The 12,185-nt window shown below is 44.8% G+C and overlaps 1 non-coding gene across 1 annotated transcript; it reads left to right on the top strand.

Moving 5' to 3' along the window:
- Nucleotides 1-8,783: 8,783 nt before the first annotated feature.
- On the top strand, nt 8,784-8,858 carry Trnap-ugg. The gene has a single exon. It is a non-coding gene; the product is annotated as a tRNA-Pro (tRNA).
- The last annotated feature ends 3,327 nt before the right edge of the window (nt 8,859-12,185 follow it).

Below are 12,185 nucleotides of genomic sequence, written 5' to 3'. Positions count from 1 at the left end.
ACGACCTCAGATATTGAGTCTCATAGTGCTTAGAGCCATTTGAACCATCTGAAGACTCACTCACTCACTCACTCCTCGAACACCCGACAAGTCGTGCAGTTTCCGAAATGCTCGTGCCAAGCCTCCGGGCCATAACTGTCTGCCCTCGGTCAAACTCAGTCAGATCTCGCTCCTTCCCCATTCTACACACGGACAGCACGATCATTAATACTACATGTCAGTGCTTGTGTCTGGCTAGGAGTCATTCCTCGCCATGTGACTCTGCTTTCGCCTGGACGAGTTTATATCGATAGTAGGTCGGTGGTCATAGCGTTCTGGCTGATCAGTGTACAGAGTTTACCAATTAGAAATAAAATCGGTGCATATGCGGTCCGAGGTGCCGATCCGCAATGTCGGTACAGGCTCTTGAGTAAGAACGCTATCTATAGTCTATCAAGGAAACAACACACAGAACGCAGTTATGACCTTCTGAAAGCTCAGTTACAAGCATTCTTGCGCACCGATTGTCGCCACTCTCTCCGACCCAATGGCAACCGTCTAATGCCCGAGTGCGAAGTACTGTACAACGGAGTGACAATCACAGCCCTCGTATTAGCGGAATGTCGACGGGGAGGGAAGACGAGGGAGGGGTCACACCTGCCAAACATGTTTTGAAATATCATTCGAGGACAAATGTTATTTTACGAGAAAAAGGGGTAGTTACTACGAGTATGCAATAGATCAACGTCAGATACGTACGCGTTCAATATTACAGGCTATGAAAAAAAAAGAAAAGGTGCAGTACGAAGGAGCTACGAAAATCACTCAAAAAATTATATTCATGCAGTTAGCGACGGAAAACGCAAAATTGTAAACTTTGACAACCAATGGACGTTGCAGGGGAATTTTTCCGCGCACCTGGCAAGGATAGCAAATAGAGGACATGTCGATATCAGGGTATAAAGTCGGTGGTTATTTGATTCTGTGTATTCAGTTGGACAGTAACTACGCCTCACAGACAGGCGCCTGAACAATATACGCGGATGTTAGCATTTGAGACAAGATGTGCAGCTGGGCTCAAAGAAGCCGGCGGATCGGTCGACATTTGAATAAGAACGATTCCACAACGCGACGATTTTGGCAGGAATGGATGAACCATGGCCGAACACGACGTCAAGAAGGAAGCGGTCGACCCAGAGAGACGACAGAACATGCGGATCAAGCAATCTTCAGAGGTTAAGCAAAAACATACATAATGTCTGATAGGATAGCCGCAATCAGTAATTTTACAATGTTACTTATAATCCGCCCTGATTGCAAAATGTTTATTCATAAGACCGGTTTCGGTTCATCTAGAACCATCTTCAGATCTGCTATTTCGGTTACAGGAGTAACCCGTCCGAATCCAGCAACTTTCACATGCTGCGTCGTTCTAGATGAACCGAAACCGGTCATATGAATAAACATTTTGCAAACAAGACGGATTATAAGTAACATAAAAATCGTCAGAGAGTCACTCAGAGCCCCGGATTCATCCCTATCACCATTCCGATGAGCAACTGGTGCTTCAGTGACCATTTTTTTTTTTTTTTTTTTTTGGTCATCAGTCTACTGACTGGTTTGATGCGGCCTGCCACGAATTCCTTTCTTCCTCTATAGTTTTTGCCCTCTACAGCTCCCTCTAGTACCATGGTAGTCATTCCCTCATGTCTTAGCAGATGTCCTATCATCCTGTCCCTTCTCCTTATCAGTGTTTTCCACATATTCCTTTCCTCTCCGATTCTGCGTAGAACCTCCTCATTCTTTACCTTATCAGTCCACCTAATCTTCAACATTCGTCTATAGCACCACATCTCAAATGCTTCGATTCTCTTCTGTTCCGGTTTTCCCACAGTCCATGTTTCACTACCATACAATGCTGTACTCCAGACGTACATCCATAGAAATTTCTTCCTCAAATTAAGGGCGGTATTTGATATTAATAGACTTCTCTTGACCAGAAATGCCTTTTTTGCCATAGCGAGTCTGCTTTTGATGTCCTCCTTGCTCCGTCCGTCATTGGTTATTTTACTGCCTAGGTAGCAGAATTCCTTAACTTCATTGACTTCGTGACCATCAATCCTGATGTTAAGTTTCTCACTGTTCTCATTTCTACTACTTCTCATTACCTTCGTCTTTCTCCCATTTACTCTCAAACCATACTGTGTACTCATTAGCCTGTTCATTCCGTTCAGCAGATCGTTTAATTCTTCTTCACTTTCACTCAGGATAGCAATGTCATCAGCGAATAGTATCATTGATATCCTTTCACCTTGTATTTTAATTCCACTCCTGAACCTTTCTTTTATTTCCGTCATTGCTTCCTCGATGCACAGATTGAAGAGTAGGGGCGAAAGGCTACAGCCTTGTCTTACACCCTTCTTAATACGAGCACTTCGTTCTTGATTGTCCACTCTTATTATTCCCTCTTGGTTGTTGTACATATTGTATATGACCCGTCTCTCCCTATAGCTTACCCCTACTTTTTTCAGAATCTCGAACAGCTTGCACCATTTTATATTGTCGAACGCTTTTTCCAGGTCGACAAATCCAATGAAAGTGTCTTGATTTTTCTTTAGCCTTTCTTCCATTATTAGCCGTAACGTCAGAATTGCCTCTCTCGCCCCTTTACTTTTCCTAAAGCCAAACTGATCGTCACCTAGCGCATTCTCAATTTTCTTTTCCATTCTTCTGTATATTATTCTTGTAAGCAGCTTCGATGCATGAGCTGTTAAGCTGATTGTGCGACAATTCTCGCACTTGTCAGCTCTTGCCGTCTCCGGAATTGTGTGGACCATAGGGACCGTTAACAGGCGGCTCACAGAAAGGGGGTTGAACTCAGTGCGCCCCTTACGCCGATTACCATTGATCTCTGTACGCTGACAATCCCAATTGCACATTCGGGGTTGGCCGCGGTGGCCGAGCGGTTCTAGGCGCTTCAGTCCGGAACCGCGCGACTGCTACGGTCGCGGGTTCGAATCCTGCCTCGGGCATGGATGCGTGTGATGTCGTTAGGTTAGTTAGGTTTAAGTAGTTCTAAGTTCTAGGGGACTGATGACCTCAGATGTTAAGTCCCATAGTGGTTCAAATGGCTCTGAGCACTATGGGACTTAACTTCTGTGGTCATCAGTCCCCTAGAACTTAGAACTACTTAAACCTAACTAACCTAAAGACATCACACACATCCATGCCCGAGGCAGGATTCGAACCTGCGACCGTAGCGGTCACGCGGTTCCAGACTGAAGCGCCTAGAACCGCAAGCCCACACAGGCCCGCTAAGTCCCATAGTGCTCAGAGCCATTTGAACCATTTCTGTACATTCGGAAACAGTCGACCCAGAATCTCATCGACTGGAGTAGAACTGTCTTTGGTGATGAGTCCCGCTTCGAACTGAGCTCCGATGAGAAGATGCTCCTGGTAACGGTGGGGTATCAACCTGGCGGCCGGCCGCCCTGCGGCTCGATAACCAGAAGTGATGACCTGGCGTGTTACAGTCTCACGGGCTCACTATGTCACGGAGTGTACGTGGAGTCCGGAGTAGTAGCCGTCTAAGCAGCATGGCTGCTGATCCTCCGTTGTAATCTCTGGTTGTAGCGATTGCCTCCCTTTCGAATGGTCATCATGCTACTTCCTTAGGTTTTGGAAGTAGTCTAAGGCGGCGAGGTCTTCAGGGTCAGGCTGTCTTCTGCCGGAGCGCCACTCCTCCATCAGCCACTACTCCGTGACCTGGTAGATATGCTCCTAGTCGCTGAGGGTGAAGATAGGGAGGGCGTTAATCGTTCGCAGCTCCTTCCGAGACACCACCTCGTGCCACAGGCCACGGGTGTGGCGGAGGTCGCACGGTCGGTGGGGAAGGGGAGGGAGGCTTGGGAATGTCTGGCGGCGTGAAAGGATATGGGTTGCCCCGGTTTGGCTACGACCCATCCTTTATGGACGCCGCAATCTTCTTAAGGAACGGCCGCAACTGCGCTCGTCTGGGAGAGGCATTCACAGCGGCGGCCCTTCCTACTCAAATGCTACTTCCTCGACGTAGGAGGAAGCGGACGGCGTCTCTTCCCCGGTTCGTGGGGCTGCCTCCACAGCGGGGGGCAGCCCAGGCGACTCGACGTCCATCGCCACCTGCATTTCGGCAGGGGGCGCGTCGATGGGCGTCTGCGTGGCGGCGTCCACCCCCACTGGGCGCTCCACAGGTTTAGCGGGGGCGGGGGCAGGCACCTTCTTCTTGAGAATACGCAGCTCCTCGCGCAGCTCTTCCTTCAGCGGGGCCCGTTCGGCCGCAAAGGCGGCTTGGAAGCCGGCCATGGCGTCATCAGTGGCGGCTTCGAGTCGGCGCGGCTCGCGCCCCTCGCCGGAGGAGAGGAGAGAGGGGCGGCCGTCTTGGCACCAAACACCGAAGCAGGGCGTGCTGGCGGTGGAACTCCTTGAGACAGCCACAGTGTCGTACGCTGCCGCGCACTTCAAGCACGCGGCGGCGTTCTTGCAAACGCAGTGTGCCCCAGTTGCTGGCACATGTAGCACTTCACGTCCTTCCATTTCCGCTGTGTGCGCTTCGGCTGTCGTCGGCGGCCGCTGTTGCTCCGCATCGTATGGATGAGTACCTCTAGCGCGGCTGCAGTCTGCCTTCCCTTGCGTTTAGCCATATCTTGCGTCTAGTGGCGTACGCGAGCTACGATAACGAGCCGGCCGGTGTAGCCGAGCGGTTCTAGGCGCTACCGTCTGGAACCGCGAGACCGCTACGGCGCAGGTTCGGATCCTGCCTCGGTCATGGATGTGTGTGCTGTCCGTAGGTTAGTTAGGGTTAAGTAGTTCTAAGTTCTAGGGGGACTGATGACCTCAGATGTTAAGTCCTATAGTGCTCAGAGCCATTTTACCATTTTGACGATAACGAAGTGAGCCTCAGCGAGTCGACAAGCGGAGTGGCGTGCGTGCGTGGCCTGGGGTGTTATTTTTCCTAGCAGGACCCCTTTGGTTGTCAAGTGCGGTACTCTTACAGCACAGCGGTACGTCGACGATATTCTACGCCCCGTTTTGTTGCTCTTCATGGCAGGCCATCCTCGGCTTACATTTCAGCACCATAATGCACACCTCCACACGGCTAGAGTTTCTACTACGTGTGTCGTGCTTGCCAAACCCTACCTTGGCCAGCAAGGTCTCCAGATCTCTTCCCAACTGAGAACGTTTGGAGCATTATGGGCAGCACCCTGGAATCAGCTCGGTATTTTTACGATCCTAACATGCCAGTGGTACATAATTTGGCACTTTACCTTTCAGGAGGACATCCAACAACGTTGCCAATCAGTGCCAAGACGAATAACTGCTTGCAATAAGGGCTAGATGTGTACCAACGCGTTATTGATTTGCTCAGTTTGTGAACCTCCTTCTCTTGCATAACTCACCCAGTACTCTCTGAAATATATGAAGATAGTAACTGCTCTCGAAAGAACAGATAATATTGATGACGGTGCAGCTTCTCTAGAATAAATGATAACCAACCGAAACCCTCAGCTCTTATAGCACAGCGGTACGTCGACGATATTCTACGCCCCGTTTTGTTGCTCTTCATGACAGGCCATCCTCGGCTTACATTTCAGGTAATACGTTATCAGGAGAGAGAAAACTGGCATTCTACGGATCGGAGCATGGAATGTCAGATCCCTTAATCGGGCAGGTAGGTTAGAAAATTTAAAAATGGAAATGTATAAGTTAAAGTTAGATATAGTGGGTATTAGCCAAGTTCGGTGGCAGGAGGAACAAGACTTTTGGTCAGGTGAATACAGGGTTATAAATACAAAATCAAATAGGGGTAATGCAGGAGTAGGTTTAATAATGAATAAAAAAATAGGAATACGGGTAAGCTACTACAAAGAGCATAGTTCAAATGGTTCAAATGGCTCTGAGCACTATGGGACTCAACTGCTGAGGTCATTAGTCCCTTAGAACTTAGAACTAGTTAAACCTAACTAACCTAAGGACATCACACACATCCATGCCCGAGGCAGGATTCGAACCCGCGACCGTAGCGGTCTCGCGGTTCCAGACTGCAGCGCCAGAACCGCGCGGCAAAGAGCATAGTGAACGCATTATTGTGGCCAAGATAGACACGAAGCCCACGTCTACTGCAGTAGTACAAGTTTGTATGCCAACTAGCTCTGCAGATGATGAAGAAATTGATGAAATGTATGATGAGATAAAAGAAATTATTCAGGTAATGAAGGGAGACGAAAATTTAATAGTCATGGCTGACTGGAATTCCAGAGTAGCAAAAAGGGAGAGAAGGAAACATAGTAGGTGAATATGGATTGGGGCTAAGAAATGAAAGAGGAAACCGCCTTGTAGAATTTTGCACAGAGCATAACTTAATCATAGCTAACACTTGGTTCAAGAATCATGAAAGAAGGTTGTATACATGGAAGAACCCTGGAGATACTAAAAGGTGTCAGATAGATTGTATAATGGTAAGACAGAGATTTAGGAACCAGATTTTAAATTGTAAGACATTTCCAGGGGCAGATGTGGACTCTGACCACAATCTGTTGGTTATGAACTGTAGATTAAAACTGAAGAAACTGCAAAAAGGTGGGAATTTAAGGAGATGGGACCTGGATAAACTGAAAGAACCAGGGGTTGTACAGAGTTTCAGGGAGAGCATAAGGGAACAATTGACAGGAATGGGGGAAAGAAATACAGTAGAAGGAGAATGGGTAGCTCTCAAGGATGAAATAGTGAAGGCAGCAGAGGATCAAGTAGTTAAAAAGACGATGGCTAGTAGAAATCCTTGGGTAACAGGAGGAATATTGAATTTTATTGATGAAAGGGGAAAATATAAAAATGCAGTAAATGAAGCAGGCAAAAAGGAATACAGACGTCTCAAAAATGATATTGACAGGAAGTGCAAAATAGCTAAGCAGGGATGGCTAGAGGACAAATGTAAGGATGTAGAAACATATCACTAGGGGTAAGATAGATACTGCCTACAGGAAAATTAAAGACACCTTTGGAGAAAGAAGAACCACTTGCATGAATATCAAGAGCTTTGATGGAAACCCAGTTCTAAGCAAAGAAGGGAAAGCAGAAAGGTGGAAGGAGTACATAGAGGGTCTATACAAGGGCGATGTACTTGAGGACAATATTATGGAATTGGAAGAGGATGTAGATGAAGATGAAATGGGAGATATGGTACTGCGTGAAGAGTTTTGCAGAGCACTGAAATACCTGAGTCGAAACAAGGCCCCCGGAGTAGACAACATTCCATTAGAACTACTGACAGCCTTGGGAGAGCCAGTCCTGACAAAACTCTACCATCTGGTGAGCAAGATGTATGAGACAGGTGAAATTCCCTCAGACTTCAAGAAGAATATAATAATTCCAATCCCAAAGAAAGCAGGTGTTGACAGATGTGAAAATTGCCGAACTATCAATTTAATAAGCCACGGCTGCAAAATACTAACACGAATTCTTTACAGACGAATGGAAAAACTGATAGAAGCCGACCTCGGGGAAGATCAGTTTGGATTCCGTAGAAATGTTGGAACACGTGAGGCAATACTGACCCTACGACGTATCTTAGAAAATAGATTAAGGAAAGGCAAACCTACGTTTCTAGCATTTGTAGACTTAGAGAAAGCTTTTGACAATGTTGATTGGAATACTCTCTTTCAAATTCTGAAGGTGGCAGGAGTAAAATACAGGGAGCGAAAGGCTATTTACAATTTGTACAGAAACCACATAGCAGTTATAAGAATCGATGGGCATGAAAGGGAAGCAGTGGTTGGGAAGGGAGTGAGACAGGGTTGTGGCCTATCCCCAATGTTATTCAATCTGTATATTGAGCAAGCAATAAAGGAAACAAAAGAAAAGGTCGGAGTAGGTATTAAAATCCATGGAGAAGAATTAAAAACGTTGAGGGTCGCCGATTTCATCGTAATTCTGTCAGAGACAGCAAAGGACTTGGCAGAGCAGTTGAACGGAATGGACAGTGTCTTGAAAGGAGGGTATAAGATGAACATCAACAAAAGCAAAACGAGGATAATGGAATGTAGACGAATTAAGTCAGGTGATGCTGAGGGAATTAGATTAGGAAATGAGATACTTAAAGTAGTAATGGAGTTTTGCTATTTGGGGAGCAAACTAACTGATGATGGTCGAAGTAGAGAGGATATAAAATGTGGACTGGCAATGGCAAGGAAAGCGTTTCTGAAGAAGAAAAATTTGTCAACAACGAGTATAGATTTAAATGATGTCAGGAAGTCGTTTCTGAAAGTATTTGTATGGATTGTAGCCATGTATGGAAGTGAAATGTGGACGATAAATAGTTTAGACAAGAAGAGAATAGAAGCTTTCGAAATGTGGTGCTACAGAAGAATGCTGAAGATTAGATGGGTAGATCACATAACTAATGAGGAGGTATTGAATAGAATTGGGGGAGGAGCTTGTGGCACAACTTGACTAGAAGAAGGGATCGGTTGGTAGGACATGTTCTGAGACATCGAGGGATCACCAATTTAGTATTGGAGGGCAGCGTGGAGGGTAAAAATCGTAGAGGGAGACCAAGAGATGAATACACTGAGCAGATTCAGAAGGATGTAGGCTGCAGTAGGTACTGGGAGATGAAGAAGCTTGCACAGGATAGAGTAGCATGGAGAGCTGGATCAAACCAGTCTCAGGACTGAAGACCACAACAACAACACAATAGATCGTGGACAGTTGGAAATGTCTCACGGGAAGCGTCCAGGGGGTAAGTTCCTGCAGTCGCGCTATTCATCTGTGTCCTCGGTGGCTCAGATGGATAGAGCGTCTGCCATGGAAGCAGGAGATCCCGGGTTCGAGTCCCGGTCAGGACACACATTTTCGGTTATCCCCATCGAGGTATATCAAGAACACCTGTCGGTAGCTGAGGGTTTCAATTAATTATCACTTTCTGAAATTTTATTCGTTTGTTTGTCTGTAAATGTATATCACATCGACCGTTATCCGTCCGAATTTCGGATAATTCCTTCGTAGTGCGTCGTTTTCTTTTCTTCTGGTTTCTTTTAGAGTTAACTTTGATAGTATTCTCATATGGATATTCTAGAGCATTTTATACACGGTGAGTCACCTAACATTACCGCTGGATATATTTCGTAAACCACATCAAATACTGACGAATCGATTCCAATGACCGAACGTGAGGATTGTGTAATTGTTTAATACAAACTATAAAAAAATGCACGGAGGTAAGTTTTTTAACACAAACCTACGTTTTTTTAAATGTAACGCCTTTAGTTTTGTTAGCACATCTGAACATATAAACAAATACGTAATCAGTGCCGTTTGTTGCATTGTAAAATGTTAATTACATCCGGAGAAATTGTAACCTAAAGTTGATGCTTGAGTACCACTCCTCCGCTGTTCGATCGTGTGTATCGGAGAGCACCGATTACGAAGGGATCCAAAGGGAACGGTGATGGACCCTAGGTACTTTTTATTGGTCTTTTTCACTGACGCACATGTACATTACCATGAGCAGCAAATGATGGCCACCACATTGAACATCTATTGGCCTGACATGTCGGGACACACACTATTCCACTCCGTAATTGAAAACAGAAACCACGTGTGTACGTGTACCTCACCCCTCATGGTAATGTACATGTGCGTCAGTGAAAAAGACCAATAAAAAGTACCTAGGGTCCATCACCGTTCCCTTTGGATCCCTTCGTAATCGGTGCTCTCCGATACACACGATCGAACAGCGGAGGAGTGGTACTCAAGCGTCAAATTTAGGTTACAATATCTCCGGATGTAATTAACATTTTACAATGCAACAAACGGCACTGATTACGTATTTGTTTATATGTTCAGATGTGCTAACAAAACTAACGTGGTTCCATTTTAAAAAAACGTAGGTTTGTGTTAAAAAACATACTTCCGTGCATTTTGGTATGGTTTGTATTAAACAATTACACTAGCCCCTCTCCTCATGTTCGGTCTGTGGAATCGGTTCGTCAGTATTTGATGTGGTTTACGAAATATATCCAGCGGTAACGTTAGGTGACTCACCCTGTATGTTATCAATAACTCTAAGAAACTGAAGTTAATGATTTCGGAATAGTGCAAGTTTACTTCACTTTACCGTTGAGAACTGTACAGTGCAGAGAAAGTAACACACAACAGCGAAGATAATAATTAAATAGTGCTACGCTACTTCTTTAATGACACCATCATTCATTTCACTAATTATACTGCATCTGTGAATTGTAACATAACAGTGTTCAAAGCAAAGAGAACCCTGGGACCAGATGCAGAAAACAAAGAGTTGCGGTGATCGTCGTCCATACTCTTTCCTTGCGCTAAGCGATATACTGATCGTTCTGGGCCAGTAAAATCGTTGCCAACTCTCCAGCAATACTGAGTGACATCAACGTTATCTAAGACCGTGACGCAGAAAACGGTTGAGCTGCAGCGGTATGAAACTTCCGCGAAAGTTCTCTTCCAAAATGCGTACATGGCCCTCTTCAAGGCAATCATAACACAGCCATTTGCCTGTACCCGATTTCAGTACCTCTGGCTACGTCTCTGAATTTAAAACGGAGGTATATATCGAAAGAAATGTGGGAAGAAAAAAACTGCACATAGGCTTGTAATAATACTAGTACACAACCTAGTTGTCCCCCCCCCCCCCAGGAAATAGTGTTTTATTTATTTGTCTATGCCTTTATCTTACCTGGCAAGATTAGGACAGGTCCTGGTGGAGGTTCGAGTCCTCCTCGGGCATCGGTGTGTGTGTTTGTCCTTAGAATAATTTAGGTTAAGTAGAGTGTAAGCTTAGGGACTGATGACCTTAGCAGTTAAGCCCCATAAGATTTCACACACACAAGATTAGGACATGAAAGAGCAATCAAATAAAACAAGACAGACGGAAAAAAATTGTAAACTGTTTATTACTTCAAAATTAATCACCATAACTGTCAATACGTTTATCCCACGGTGAGACCAGACAGTTTACTTACATTTTTCCATCTATCCCGTTTTCATGTAACTGCCCCATCCGAAGTTTATAGTGGTGTCATCAGTATTTTTTATTAAGCTCATTTCCTCGGATAAAACAGCAAACAATACAATGATCTGGTGCAAATACGCCTATAGGAATCACAAGTAAAGTTACTAACCACTCTTACTGATTAAATTATAATTCTCACATTGAAACAGAAGAGCAAGTCTTGTTAACATTTCACAGCCCAAATTACACTTTCCTAAACTCTGTCATACTCTGCATTGCTCGCAGAGTCGCGATCTCAGACGCGCACTGCAATCCATCCAACCTAACTCTTGGGCCCCTGTGCTAACGTCTGAACTGTTAGGCGCCAGCCACTTCACTAGTCAATCATCAGACGCGAAGTCGTTAATACACGAAGTGATTCAGCAGTTTCTAGTCACTCAAATATTTTCTAGAAGTTGGCAGTAAAATTATGGTATGATTATATAGTGATAGCGAAGAGGTAAGAGACTCTCATTATAAACAACATCTGATAGTACTTCAGTAATAAACAGAAAACGAAGATAACAGTTTGGTGCGTAGAACAGAGGATAATCCGTCCATCTTTTCTTACAGCAGCCAATCAGATCACAAGGCGATTTCATTGTCGCAGTTTTCATGATAGATTAACTTTGTAGTAGCAACTGTACTTCCTACCTCACTCGGCTTTACGATGTCATGCATCAGCTGCTGTATCTTCGCTCGACTGAAGTGTAAACGTCGGATGAAGCTATGGCTCCAAGGGTCAGAACTGTTACAGTATTCCCAACGTCCATAGACTGTCATTCGTTTTTTATGTTATCTATGTATTGCTTCATCTTTACTTTTCTGGATGCCATTTACAACTGAAAAGATTGCATCACAATATCACTTCAGGACAATTTGGCCTGTTTGCACCGTTCTTTACCTTTTGTTCGTTAATAATATAAAAGAACTGGTTTTATTGCCTGTTGTTATGACGAGTTACTTTTATGTGTGGTGAGCTGCTGTGTGCGGTGTATGCCCTTGAACAAATTTTGTTAACAAACAAATGTATTACTCACGTCTTATAAAGGACTGGCTCCAAGGTATTTGCGCCAAATTCCATTAAAAAAGAGGTAACCCGAGGATCACTTTAAACCTTTGAAAATCTTTCTTAATGTCTTGAATAAAA

The sequence above is a fragment of the Schistocerca americana genome, chromosome 6, assembly GCF_021461395.2.
Source record: "Schistocerca americana isolate TAMUIC-IGC-003095 chromosome 6, iqSchAmer2.1, whole genome shotgun sequence".
Lineage (NCBI taxonomy): Eukaryota > Metazoa > Arthropoda > Insecta > Orthoptera > Acrididae > Schistocerca > Schistocerca americana.
Note: the sequence above shows the minus strand (reverse complement) of the source record. Positions and strands in the feature narration are given on the sequence as shown.